This window comes from Propithecus coquereli, unplaced genomic scaffold (assembly GCF_000956105.1).
Source record: "Propithecus coquereli isolate 6110/MARCELLA unplaced genomic scaffold, Pcoq_1.0 Scaffold242, whole genome shotgun sequence".
In the NCBI taxonomy this organism is placed as follows: Eukaryota; Metazoa; Chordata; class Mammalia; order Primates; family Indriidae; genus Propithecus; species Propithecus coquereli.
In genome coordinates this window covers 2829156-2843078 of record NW_012147975.1, presented here as the reverse complement: position 1 = coordinate 2843078, position 13923 = coordinate 2829156, and the positions used below count along the sequence as shown (strand labels likewise).

The 13923-nt window shown below is 48.3% G+C and overlaps 1 protein-coding gene across 2 annotated transcripts in view; it reads left to right on the top strand.

Moving 5' to 3' along the window:
- SIL1 (SIL1 nucleotide exchange factor) overlaps positions 1-13923 on the top strand; it is a 239962-nt gene that overhangs the window by 216503 nt on the left and 9536 nt on the right. The window lies entirely within an intron of this gene.

Below are 13923 nucleotides of genomic sequence, written 5' to 3'. Positions count from 1 at the left end.
AACTCCTGACCTCAAGCAGTCCTCCCACCTTGGCCTCCCAGAGTGCTAGGATTACAGGCGTGAGCCTCCACGCCCGGCCAGCAATAATAATATTAATGTTAATATCATCATTATTATGCTCCTTGACTCCAAGTGAGATGGAGAGAGGGGCAATGACTTATCAAGCAACATGAAGCAAATCTGGGCCTGGGAGCAAGGTCTCCTTCCCTCTTCTGGATTTCATACTTTCTGTCTTGACTATTCTTCCACGTGGTGGCTGAACCATAAATAGAAGTTTGGGCAACTCCCAATTATCCCTAGTGTGAATAATTCACTCTGCGATAATCTGTGTGCCTGGCTGGCTTCCCAAATCAGCCGAGTGGGTTATTCTCCTCTTTCAATTATTCAACAGTACAAGTAATTGGGAGCTGGCATTAGATGTAAAGGCCGTGAGGTCATCTCCTGTTGTTCTCGGTTTCTCAGCCCTGCCAGCGTTTCACAGGAACACGGGGGCTGTAGAGCAGAGCCCAAAGCGGGAGGACAGAGGTGGTGACAGGCTTGACAGTAAAGAATGAGGGCCCTCGAATGGCAGACTGGGGCAGGAGAAGCTGCCAACTGCAGGGCAGAAGACCAGGGAGGAACGGTTTGCAAAGGCTGTCTTCCCTCGCCCTGGGCCAGAGGAGAGACCCTATTGCAGCCACGTTCACACTTCCCTGAGGAGCTCTCTGGATTTAAATTTTAATTCTAGAATGTTAGATCTTCCTGGAGTCTTTTAAAATATGGCTGACCACCCCCCTTCCCTTCTCTTCGCTACTCATAGTGACACCAAGGGACTGCACTGGAAGACCTGAGGGATCTCTCCTTTCCATAGAGTCCAGTCTCTGAATTGAAAATAGCGTGTGTAGTAGTCATCTGTTCATGGAAAAACTATTTTAATAAATAGGTAAAGATTTATGTATATGGCCGGGCGCAGTGGCTCACGCCTGTAATCCTAGCACTCTGGGAGGCCGAGGCGGGAGGATCACTTGAGGTCAGGAGTTCGAGACCAGCCTGAGCAAGAGCGAGACCCCATCTCTACTAAAAATAGAAAAATTAGCTGGATGTCATGGCAGGTGCCTGTAGTCTCAGCTACTTGGGAGGCTGAGGCAGGAGGATCACTTGAGCCCAGGAGTTGGAGGTTACAGTGAGCTATGATGATGCCACTGTACTCTACCCTGGGCAACAGAGTGAGGCTCTGTCTCCAAAAAAAAAAAAAACTTATATTGTGTACATATATTTAAATATATAATATAAAAATCAGCTCGTCTGAGATATGAGAAAGAGGGATTTTTCCTTTCTGCTTTGCATGCTTCTATACCCAGCTTGAATTTTTTTACCATGAGCTTATATTATTTATAATTTTTTAAAATTATTTATTATAAAATAATAAAATTAAGACATAGAAGTTGCTGTTGGTTTTTTTTGGTATGAGCCCTTTGAACTCTGTGTTTCTTTTCTCACAGTCCCTCTCTGGGCAACTTTGTCCTTACACAGACCTTAACGGGGTAAGGGTAACCTTTACACACTTCAGTGCCTTGAGTTCGGGGGTGGACTCAACAATTTGCCCAGATTCCTTCAGCCGGTTGGCCAGGTAGGCATCACTCTGGAATACTGTGACTGAGGCTCCTCTCGCAGTCCTGCTCTCCTTGGGGCTAACCAAGCACTTCTCTACCCTTAGTCACCAGCCACTCAGCCCCAAGGTTGACATCACCCCCTCTGCTCTAACTGCCCTTCTCTCCTCCTTGCCTGAGAACGCGGAACCATTCCTGCTGGACCCAGTGGGCCGGGTTACCCTAATGTTACCCACATAGTTCCTTCTTTGCCTCTGAGGAGGATTCAACTCTTGATTCAGATCCTATTTTGATGTAATGTTTGTCCAAGTTTAATAGTTTTGAAAAAGGAAAGAGGCTAGTTGCTATTTGAACTGTTTCTCTGTGATAAAAAAAAAAAAAAATCAGTTTGTGGCTCAAGAAAAATTGTTTGAGCTCATCTGGGGGCTCACAGCAACTAAGATGCACTCCAGGTTTTGGCTGGTGATTGGTTCCAGCCTGTGCTGAGGAAGAGCAGGGGGAAGTAGGAGGCAGGAGCTTTCCTGTTCTCGGGCGCTTAACAACAGCAGTAAATTGTGTGTGTGGAGCAGGAGCAGAGCCGGCCCAGAGAACTCTGGCCCATCCACAGGCAGCTGCTTTTTAGCCTGGTTCATGGTTCTTACATCTGGTCCCAGCATGGCTGTGTTGAACTAGACCTTCAAACGTGGCTCTGAGCACTAGGCCTGGCTAGACCATTTAACTGCTCCACGTGGGAGCTGAGCTTCATTTTCCTGCATTTCTAGGGAAGGCCTCAGTGGACAGGTAATGGTGGCAGAAAGAACTTGGTAGCCAGGTGTTGGCTAGCACCACTGCTTAAGGCAGGCCACAGGTCAACGGTGAAGTCAACCGAATCACGTAGTGGTGCACAGACCCTGCTGTGTCTGGCTCCCGGGGGTCCCCAGGATCCCCAGCCCCAGCTGGCCTTGGACCAAAGCAGCCTCCTGACTATGTCTCAGCTCTCCCCAGGGAGCCTGACAGAGCTCATTTTGGACTCTTGGAGGAAGGGTGTCATCTGTGTGGACTATAGGAGACCAGACTTTCTGGAGACCCTTGAGAAGGGAAGCTGCTCTGATGATTAGCCAGATAGATGACTGAGTGTGTTGGCTGGAGTATGCCTTGTGCCCTGCAAGTGAGACAGGAAGGCTGAGGACTTTTCTTCCTTCAAGCTAGGTTGCTGGGAGAGCCCCACTGTGAGCCCTTTGTGCTCGGTGCTGAGCAAAGTGGTGACTTTTATGGCAGTGCGGATGTGATAGGTTTTCTATTTCTGGCAGCTAAGATACCCAGCTCCCCTCCCTAGGAGGTAGGAGTGTTGGAAGAGAGAGCTCTCCTGTGAAACCATTGGTGTGAATCGCAGGCAACTCTGGGCTGAGCCTTATCCCTGTCCTTGGCCCTCTGTCAAAGGTGTTGATGTTTCCAGGTTGTGGGGAGTTTATTCTCCATGGTGAGTGCTCTGAGAAGGAGATTCAAGTTTGTTGGTGTGGAAACCCTCCAAGGAGTAGGCTGGCTGGGGGACTCTTCTCTGTACTTTAGTACTATGTGAATTTGCTAAGTGGAGCTGTTTGATATCAACAAGGTCCTGTGTTTGGGCCTTGGGGATAGGTCTACAAGGACGGACTGCTTTTAAAGGTCAAGCAGCAACGCCTTTAGAACATTTCAAGTCAGTGGGGTCAAACTGGATCTCCGCAAGCAGAGCCCCAGCCAGACTGCTAACAGTCCTGCCCTGAAAGTCTGCCCCCAAACAGCCAACTATTATCTAGTTCCTTGGCCTGAGGTGATATAAAACAATGTGATGGGCCATGAAGGCTGTTGATTTATGTTTGTGGCCTCAACACGTTCTTCTCTTCTCCTTCTTGGAAAACTCCACTTCTTTTCTTTTGGGATTCTCTTGACCAGTGCCTCATGGTCAGGTGAGGCTGTTAATCTTTATGCCTCACCTGTTCCCTGCCCAGTTAGGACTGGTCATGTGACCTAGAGTAGCCACTCACAGTACCACTTCCGTCTATACAGTGATTGGTCCACGGGTGGGCATGTGACACAAGAAGGACCAATCAAAGTCCTTCCCTCGAATTCTGTACGATTTGGGAGGGGAAACTTTTTTTTTTTTTTGAGACAGAATCTTGCTCTGTTGCCCGGACTAGAGTGCCGCGGCATCAGCCTAGCTCACAGCAACCTCAAACTCCTGGGTTCAAGTGATCCTTCTGCCTCAGCCTGCCGAGTAGCTGGGACTACAGGTGTGCGCCACCATGCCCGGCTAATTTTTTTTCCATATATATATATATATATATATATTTTTTTTTTTTAGTTGTCCAAATCATTTCTTTCTATTTTTTAGTAGAGACGGGGTCTCGCTCTTGCTCAGGCAGGTCTGAAATTCCTGACCTTGAGCCATCCACCCGCCCCGGCCTCCCAGAGTGCTAGGATTACAGGCGTGAGCCACCGCACCCAGCCGGGAAGCTCTCTTTATGCTGGCTGGGATTGGTGTGTTTAGGGGCAGCAAAGACTAGAGGGAAGCAAAGACCAGACATGCAGCCTGAGAGGGGGCCTCTGGACCCAGCTGTGATTTTACCTTTATCATCCTTCTTCATAATGGTACCCAGCAAACTCTTTTTTTCCTTAGAGGAGTTTGAATTCAGCTTTGGTCAGTTGAAAACAGATTCCTGAGTGATACAAAACAACTTCCAGCTGATCTGTTTGCTTCCAGATAGCTAATGTCATGTCCAAGGAAGCTGCTGCTTTGGTGAAATCCTGTGCCTAAACTGTGCTTCGCACACAGTGGGTGCTCACCTCATGTTTCTTATGTGGTAACTCCACATGAGAAACCGCACTGTCTGCTGCCAACCTTTTGGAGGAGAGTGGAGGCCTAAACCTGTGTTTCTCAACCTGTCTCTGTTGGTGGCAGTGAATCCTGTCATCTGCATGCATTTTTCATCTCCCTTTCTCTCTGCCTCTGCTTCTGCAAAGATAAATACAATCTGTCAGTCTTGCTTAGCAGGGGCCTTGCCAAACATGCCATTGGTGGGGAGTGTATCAGTACCTTATGCTGCCATCATCCAGATGTAGACAAGAGACTGTATTCCCATGGCACAACACGGCTTGCCGCCGTGGGTCTGATTATCACCCTCTGAGATCAGGCTGTGCCCTGGTGCCCAGCGTGAGCTGGTGCTGAATTTATTGTGCCTAAAACATCAGGGCAGTGTTAGGGGTTCCTTGCCCACTGCTTTTTTCCCAGGCTGCTTATGCCAGCCGCAGGGCCCTTGTGATGCTGTTGGGTATCACTGTGGCAGATTCATTGTTCCATATTTTTATTTAATTACTTACTTTTACAGCTCTTAGAATAAATCTAATTATCCATCTGTTATGCTACATTATGCCACTGCAGTTCATGCAATTCTTTTTCATTGTTTGATATTTGTCAGCTTGACCTTGCCCTCTTCCAACGTTGTTGCTCCCCTATGTAGCTCTGTGCTGCCTCCTCAGTGGATCCCCCACACCAGCCAGTCTGTCAGGGCCCCCAGGCAGAGCTGACTGTGAGTGGCTCTTAGAGCAGTGGTTGGTGGAGCTTGAAGTATTGCAGGAGGAGAGTGGCCAGGGAACCTTCTGATGTCATGCTCACCTGACATGGGTCTGGAAGGTTGGGTTGGTACTGTGTTGGAGTGCCAGAAAAGAAAGCAGAAGCTCTAGCCTGTGGTTCCTGGTCTCGGCCAGAGGGCTCTTGTCAAGGAGGACAATCAGGAGAGTTCAGGCTAAAGGAAGATGACAGGGGCTACCTGTGGACATATCTGTGGACTACCCTGCCCTGGCTGGCAGGCAGTGCCTAATCTCAGGATTGAGTCAGATCTAATCTCAGATACAACAGAGGCAGGCATTACCTACTAGAGATGGTTTCAGGAATCATCATGTGGAGGTCCCAGGCCCGCAAATCTTTTTTTCCTCCTGCTACTGTTCGAAATTCTATTAATCCCATTAGGAATTAGTGTCTCGGTTTTATATATCTGTTACTTCTCTTTGTGGGCATATGCAGATATTCCCAGGAGGGTACCCCAGAGGGTCACTGAACACCTGTGCTGCATCCCTTTCCTCAAGCAGGCGGGGGATATGTGGCGATGGGGACACACAGGGAAGTTGGTCAAGGCGGTCAAACTAGAGAGAGGGGAAGAGAAGGCAACATCAGGCCATTGGCAGGAGTCTGACTCTGTGAGTCTTAGAGCGGGTAAAGTGCTCAGAAAGGGAGGGAGGCCGTGTGCCCAACCCATCTGCGTGCTAGTTACAGGGCTGGGCAGTCCAGGCCTCAGTGTCACAGCAGGGATGGGGCACAGAGCCAGCCTCATCTCTTCAGGTGGCTCCCATTAATTGCATGCGAGGCATTGGGCTAGACCACCGAGAGAGAGTTAACAGATGAGTAAGCAACAAGGCACAGTCTGTCCTTAAGGGAGTTTATGGTTTGGCAGGGGAAAAAGACTTTGATCAGGTCTGTTCAGAGTATCAAAGGAGAACGAGGGCCCCAGGAGTGCATGGCAGGAGCCCTCTGAGCATCAGGAGGTCAGTGGATGTCTCTCCGAGGAGATGATGTTTGGGGTGAGACTTGGAGGAGCAGGATAGTTCCAGATGAAGATGGGACAGGGATGGGGGGGGCGGGGAAGGGCACTCCAGGCAGAGGCAGTGGAGAGCACAGCACACTTGAGTTGAGGGATTCACTGTGGGAGGGAGGTCCTCCCTCCTCATCACTTTTGGTCCTGGCCTAGGGTCATTTTCCACAGATTTCTTGAGCGGAAGCACTGAGGATGCTGCTATTACTGCTCCCCAAGCATGTACCAAGAGGCCGGGAGGGCCCGTGTGTGGTGAGTAGTCTTTCTGCAGCGGAGGCATTCGGTCGGAGGCTCTGTGTTCTGCTGCCTCATCCTCCACGGCGCCCACGGCCTGGGGCAGGGCCTGCTACACTGGGCTGACTCCTCCTCCTCCTCACTCCCCTACCCTGCCTCCAGCCCAAGCCCACATTAAAGACCTTCTGACTTGGATGTGGGCCCCAGGGTGGAGCTCATTATAGCCCAGTGGCCGGGCCCTCCATTTTCCCTCACAGGTTAAGACTTGGCAGGCGTCAAAGCCTGCAGGAACACCCCACAGGCCGTCTCCCTTAATCATCTCACTCCTGCCCTGTCTGCGCGGCCTCCTTAGCTGAGCTCTTCCCACCAGAGCCTCTGCCTCTGGTGACTTCCCACAAGTTTCCCCTCATTCCAACAAGCAGGATTCAGTGACTAATTGCTGGTATTTTTTCCCTCGAGACTCTATTTATGTAGGCTGTCATGTTGGGTATGGGGGAAGTGAGGGGGGTGCTGCTGTTCCTTGCAACTGCCATCATTAGACTGAGGCCCGTGTGGCATTGATGTCCACACTTTGTCTTTATTCTTACATTTTTTTTGTCATTTCGACATTTGGTTCTTTGAACATCTAACATCCTTTTTATGCCTCTCATCTCCCACAGAAGGTTGTTGTATTTTGTCCCCCACCGAAGCGGCGTTTTCCTTTTGTCAGATTTCTCACTTTCTTCTTTATTGTATTTTGATCAATGTGGCCATGTAGGTCTGGGTTTTATTGGGAGCTTTTCATCTTCCTGGCAGTGGCCCTCATGGCCTGGGTCTTCTTGCAAAAGCGGGGCTGTGCCTCAGGCCCCTGAAGCAGGACTTTTCCACCAGGTGAGAGAGAGCCCAGCTTGTTATCTTTCCGGGGATACCCCAGCCCAGTGGTTCTCGAACTTAAGCATGCATCAGAAGCACTTGGAAGCCTTGTTAAAATACAGATGGCCAGGCCCCTCCCCTAAAGTTTCCGATTCACTAAGTCTGGGCTGGAGCCTGAGAATTTGCATTTCTATCTGGTTCCCAGACGCTGTTGCTGCTGGCCCAGAGACCAGACTTGGAAAAGCACTGCTGTAGAGTAACTCCTCCACCTTGAGTGTCCAGGGCCCTAGGGAAGAAAGAATAGCAGGGGACCAGGTTCCTTCTTGTCCATACTGGGTCCACCCTCTACAACTAAATGCTGGAGGATGTTGGCAGTGGCATCGTAATATTAAACACTTATACGGTGATTTCGCCTGCCCTGTCGCACTTGATGCTCACTGCAGATCCCTTGGTTCGCTGGCAGAGCTTCCTGACAAATGATAGAATTTCAGATAAGTTAAGGACGCCTTCCTGACCATTCAGCTGGTGATTTGTGGTGTATCCCAGGGGAATCCAGGTTTCTTAACTCCTATTCTAGAGCTTTCATGACTCTGCCACTTATTAGCTCTGTGACCTTGGGGAATATTTATTGCCTAGCTTTCTGTGACTCATTTTGTTGATTAGTAGAACGGGGGTAACAGTATTTGCCTCGTGGAGTTGCCGCGAGGATTACTCGAGTTAACACTGGAAAAGGACGTGAGCGCTATTACACGGGGGCCCTGCAGACTCCGCTCTCTTCATGACTAGGAGCAGCTGCCCTTATTTTTGTGTCTCTGTCAGAAGCGGCCCAGGAAGATGTACCACCACCCAGACAGTGTCATCTGGGCCGTCAGGACAGGGCTCAGTCACTTCGGAAAGCCACTTCTATCTGTGCTCCGTCCTGAGGGAAATGACACAGAGGAAGCCAGGCAGATGGCCTTTGCCTCCAGGACCGTGGACCAGGAGCAGAGAGAGGCACCAGGAGCTGCTGCAGTCAAGGCCCTTCCACTGCCCAGCCCGGAGATGCCCTTGGAGGGCTGGTTAAGCTAAGTCTGGCCTTCTGGTGTTTCTCTCTTCCTGCCTTTCTGCCACCTCCGACTTGGGGCATTTGCAGAAGTAACTGGGCTTTCGAGTAGAAGACTAGTCCTGATAATGCCAGTAGTGGTGAACCTATTGGAAATTATGTGCCATGTACTGTATCTCATTTAATCGTCACAACGACCTTGTGAAATAACCCTCATTTGACAGATAAGGAAGTTGGGCAAAGAGAGGTTAATTAACTCCTCCAAGTCATGCAGAAAGGGAGTCCAGGGAGTCAGACGCAGATCTCTCTGGCTCCAGAGCCCATGGTCTTTCCCGCGGTCTGGAGTGCCGTCTTCCCCCTCCCGGGTGCCCAGCCTTGGTCTGCTCCCAGGACCCCTTGCCGCTCAGCTCAGGCTCCAGCTTCTGGGACCGTGGAAGTGCTTTGTTCACCTTTGTATCTTTCACAGAACTTCACACAAAGCCTTCCGCAGAGCGTGGCCATATGTTCTGTTTATGCCTCTTGTCCCAGTGTAATAATTAATCCTGCCTCCTTTTGCTCTTAAAAGTGTCCCAGTGTGGACAATAAATTATATGGTCACCCTACTTACACATGACTGGTCCTCCCATCCCAGGGGCAGTGGCATTTTAATAGCGACGCTGAAAGACGCAATTGTCTTTAAGACTCAAAGAAACAATCCCAGATGGTAAAATTTTAAGCACTTTTATATCCCAATGGGCAAGAGAAGTTAGACAAAGGTTCTGCTCAGCACCCCACAAACCTACCACAAATGACTATTCTAAGACCAGACTCGAGGGCTGTGGGAGTCACCAGTCCTGTACTGAGATTTGGTGGGGACAGGAGTCCCACTGTGGTTCATGCAGATGCCTGATGAGCGAAGCCAGTGACGGGAGGGAGAGCAAAAAGCTGCTGCTTCCCCACCTACCCGAGGTGGGCATGAGCCCCTGCCTAGCATGTGACTGTTCTCAAGGGCCCGGCCTTCCTATAGAAAAGAGCTAACTGGGGTTGACCCTCTCCACAGTGTCGCTGTCAACCCCTGGTGGGACCCTGAGCCCAGCTTCCCAGTGCTTCCTTGTCTAGGGTTCTGCTCACCTCGGGCCTTGTCCCCGGAGCCTGGACGTGGGTCCATGTTAGGGGCTGGACCCAGGCCCACACTCTGCCAAGGCATGTGCAAGTCACATTCCAGACTGTCCTTGGCCCATCTGCAGGCAGCTGAAAACTGCTGTGCATATGTCAGTTCACACTTGAACTGGTTTAATGTTTTTTCTTTTAAGTTGCAATCTAAAATTCAGCCAGACAGGCTTTAACGAGCACTAAATCGTCAAGTCTTTTGTTTCCCTTGCTATTCAAGCCATAGAGATTTTGTGTTTGATTCAGCAACAATTGCTGAATCTTAAACAAACCATTTACATTTTGACATTAACTATTTTATGAGTGTAACTTTTTCTTTGGCATTAGAATGATTCCAGCAGAAGGCCTTTTAATGATTTATCAGAAACAGAGTTAAAAGGGTGTATGGAAGGTGATTCTTAACATTTTCTTTGGGGGAAAAAAAGTGGATTTTTATCTTACTTCAGTTGGGTAATACATACAGAATTTTAGCCTTTCTCCTCCTATTTTAATGCTCTTGATCTTGCCAAGGTCATTCTCTGAGGATGGCTTCCCGGTCAAGCCCTCCATTTTTCACATTCCCCTCTCGCACAGTGACTGTCTAATAGAGTAGCTCTCTGCACGTCTCTGTCGGCCGTTAATTTTGTCTAATAGAGGCAAGAACCATTTTCATTCTTCGCTCTGGCTCCAGTATGCTTAGCTGAGGACGCTGTGCATGCTGGGCCCGATCAGTATTTGTCAACCAGCTGACTGGACAAAGAGCCTCAGACAAATAGCATGTTCACAAACGAAACCATCCTTCATTCTGTCTCTGGAAGCTGTAAGTAATTGGGATTTCTCTCTAATTCTTAAAGATTTCCGCAGAATAGGAAGCCTTCACTTTCCTTTTAGGCCCCCATCCTAGCATCTGGTGAGTAAGGCCAAAGGGCCTCTGGCAAAGTCAGGCAGTTTTGTTCCTGCATCAGGAAGGCTCTGATGCAGGAACCTGGAGCCTGGCTCAACCTGGAATGAGACCTGGTGAACCCTGAGCCTGGCTAGGGAGTCAGCAGATCCACTCTCCCCAGTTGGCTGTTCTCTACAACATCATGATGTGGCTGGGGGCAGGAAACGCACGCCAGCATGGGGAAACGGAGCTGGCCGAGGAGGCCACGTTGATCTGCCTCCATAGAAATCCAGGAGCCTGGGTGCTGCTCTTGCCTGTTAGGACTAGAACTAATTGTTCATAAAAATCTTTCCAAATACCAATGATGCAAAATATTTGGATGGTTCACCATATTGTTCACCATATTTAAACTGTCAGAAACCTTAAATATCTGAGCAGAACCTCAGCAAAGGATATTTTGGGGACTTGTTATGTATGTTGCACAGCAGAGAGATTTGTAGTCTATACGACTTCCAAATCCTGTAAACGAAGCGTTTCAGTGTTGTCATTTCAGCTATAGACCATCCCACGATCATCGCCTTTTCTTTCGCTATTAAGAGATGGCTCATTCACAAACATTGCTACAGTTGTGTGGCAAAGCAAAATAGGCTCTGCTTGATTCCATTGGCTCTGATTGAGGAGATGATTTTTCACACAGTGAGATTTATCATGTTTATCAGGTTTATTAGAGAACACGGGTAAGGGGATGTGGAGGTTGGAGGGAGAGCGATAAATTTTCCAGCACACATCTCAGAACTCTGGAGAGCAAGAGCTGGGTGAGTAAGGAAGCTCCTCTCTGAGCCACAAAGGGCCTGTTGGCAAGGCGTGTTGCCTGTGGCTCGGAGCAAAGGTTGGTCGTGATGTCCCTGGAGCCCCTCTTGCCCTGTGGGACTGGCCCCCTCTGCTCTCCCCAGCCAGCAGCACCTGTGGGGAGAGTTATGCCGCCCACTGGTATAGAAGACCTGAAATAAAACCTCCGTGTTCTCTAATAAAGCTGATAAATCTCAGTGTGAAAAATCTCCCATATGTTGTAGCCTAAATTTTCTTCTGCTTAACCTCGTTACTCCTACCTTGTCTCCCTCGGACTGCCTGAGACAATTACTCAGAGACATTCTTTGAATAATTATAGGCCACAGATAATTCTCTTTAGCCCTCTTTCTTCCATGTTCCTTACCCTGTGGTCTCCCTTTAGCCAGCTCTAATTAGCTGCTTTGATCCTTCCTCCCAATCGCTCCCTCTAGCTTGTTAATTACATTTCTCCCCCATGAATTCTTTCTGCTTGGGCTTTGTCTGCCCAGCCTGAGAGCCGAGAATGAGAATCCAGGGCCGGTTGGTGGGAGGTGGTCTGGGCTTCTTTGTCCGCCGAGGCAGGTAGCTCCTCCCACTTGTGAGGAGCCTGAAAACCCAGGCTGTCTTAGCAGAAAAGTAAAAATAATAATTTTTGTTAAATAGTATATTATGATAGAACAACTATTATTCTATTTCTTTATTTTTTCATTCTTTTAGCCATATGGGAAACCTTGGAAAAACAACTGTTATTCTAATGCTTAGTATTTGTCAGGAACTTTATATATATTATCACATTTCATTCCCATAGCAATCCCATGAGATAAATGTTATTATTAATCCTCATTTTATGAATGCAGAAACTGAGGTCCAAAGAGGTTTAGTAACATCTCAGTCACACAGCTTGAAGACACCAGAACTAGGACATGAACCCACATCCCTCCGACTTGAGAGCAGCACTTATTCTTTTGCTTACTGAGTTTGGGCTTTTTTGATGGGGAAGAAAAAGTCCAGATTATTGGCTTTTATAGCCCACCAAAAAACCAACCAACTGACTGTGAGATAATTATCAGCTATTTACCCTTAGATTATAAAGCTGGTGTAGAAGCAAACTGGTATGGCACAGTGAATAGGTGGGCAGTTGGAAATCTGCTCCTGGAAAATCTGTCACCTGGGCTAGAGTGCAGTGGTGTCACCATAGCTCACTGCAACCTCAAACTCCTGGGCTCAAGTGATCCTCCTGCCTCAGCCTCTCGAGTAGCTGAGACTACGGGTGTGCACGACACCATGCCCAGCTAATTTTTTTCTATTTTTTGGTAGAGTCGGGATCTCATTCTTGCTCAGGCTGGTCCCGAACTCTTGAGCTCAAGCCCCCACCTTAGCCTCCCAGAGCGCTAGGATTACAGGGGTGAGCCACTGTGCCCAGCCCTCTTATTAATTCTTGAGTTGCTTTAATTCTTAATGCACTTTTCCGACAATTTTATCTCTCAGAAGGTTAAGGAAGCAATAAAGAAAAAGGCTTCACTGAAATTATATTCTGAGCAACAAGAAGGATTTGTTTGGTGAAGTGAGTTTTGGGAATCTTAGCAGAAAGTGACCATGTTTGGAGAAGCCAAGGGGAATGCAAAACTCTCTGACTCTGAGTTTTGGGGAAAGCAGATTTCAGAAGGTCCAGGAAAAAGCAGATGTGGTGTCTGAACAAGAACTACAAAAGGAAGGATGACTCAGAGTCTGAAAAATGAAACGTGCTTAATAGAGTCATGAGCGATTACTGCAAGGAACGAGGAGACACCTGAGGAGACCCACATGGATGTGTGGGGAACACACAGAGTTGAGATTTTGTCTAAGACGCTAAAGGGACAGAAAACCAAGAACAGAAAGAGAAGAAGGGTGTAAACCTCCAAGAACACCGTCAGGAGTACCAGATGGACGAGACCCGGGAAATGCTAAGAGTGACAAAAGGACCTGGGCCCTTAATGTCCGGAGCAGGAGGAAGAGCAAGGAAGGCTTTAGGCCACCTGGTTCAGTCAGATGATTCAGCAGATGACGGAAAGGGCATCTATGTCCTTGCTGCTTATTCTGTTTTGCCTCTGCCATCTCTTCCAAGGGCAGTTGCCTTCCTGCCAGAAAAAGTAAAACAAACATGGTGATGAGGAACTTGAGACCAAAAATATAAGGAAAGAGTGAATGAGCCACTAGATTCTCCAAATTAGAGTCTGAAAAAGTAAATGCCAAATGAAAATGTAGGGAAATCATCATGAGAGCTGTGTGTACATGAGGCTTTATGGCTTTATGGGGGTTGAGGGGGGCAGGGAGACCGGATGGGTAACTGTTTTGGTTTTTAAAATAACAGAGCAAGTTTTTGAGATGTGATGTATGAGTATTTCTAAAGAAAAGAGGTGATCTCATGGAGTTAGCATGGGTTCTATAAAAACAGGTCTTGCCAGACTAGTTTAAGTCCTCCCTTTCTCTCTCCCTCCTTCCCTTATACAGAAAAGTTTATCAATCTGAACACATACCACTGAATGGATTATTAAAAGTAAACACACCCATGTAACCACCACCCAGGTCAAGAAATATAATCAGTACCCCGGAAGACTGTCTCATGTTCCCTCCCAATTCTTTTTTTTTTTTTGAGACAGAGTCTCACTGTGTTGCCCGGGCTAGAGTGCCATGGCGTCATCTTAGCTCACAGCAACCTCAAACTCCTGGGCTCAAGCAATCCTCCTGCCTCAGCCTCCCGAGTAGCTGGGACTACAGGCATGC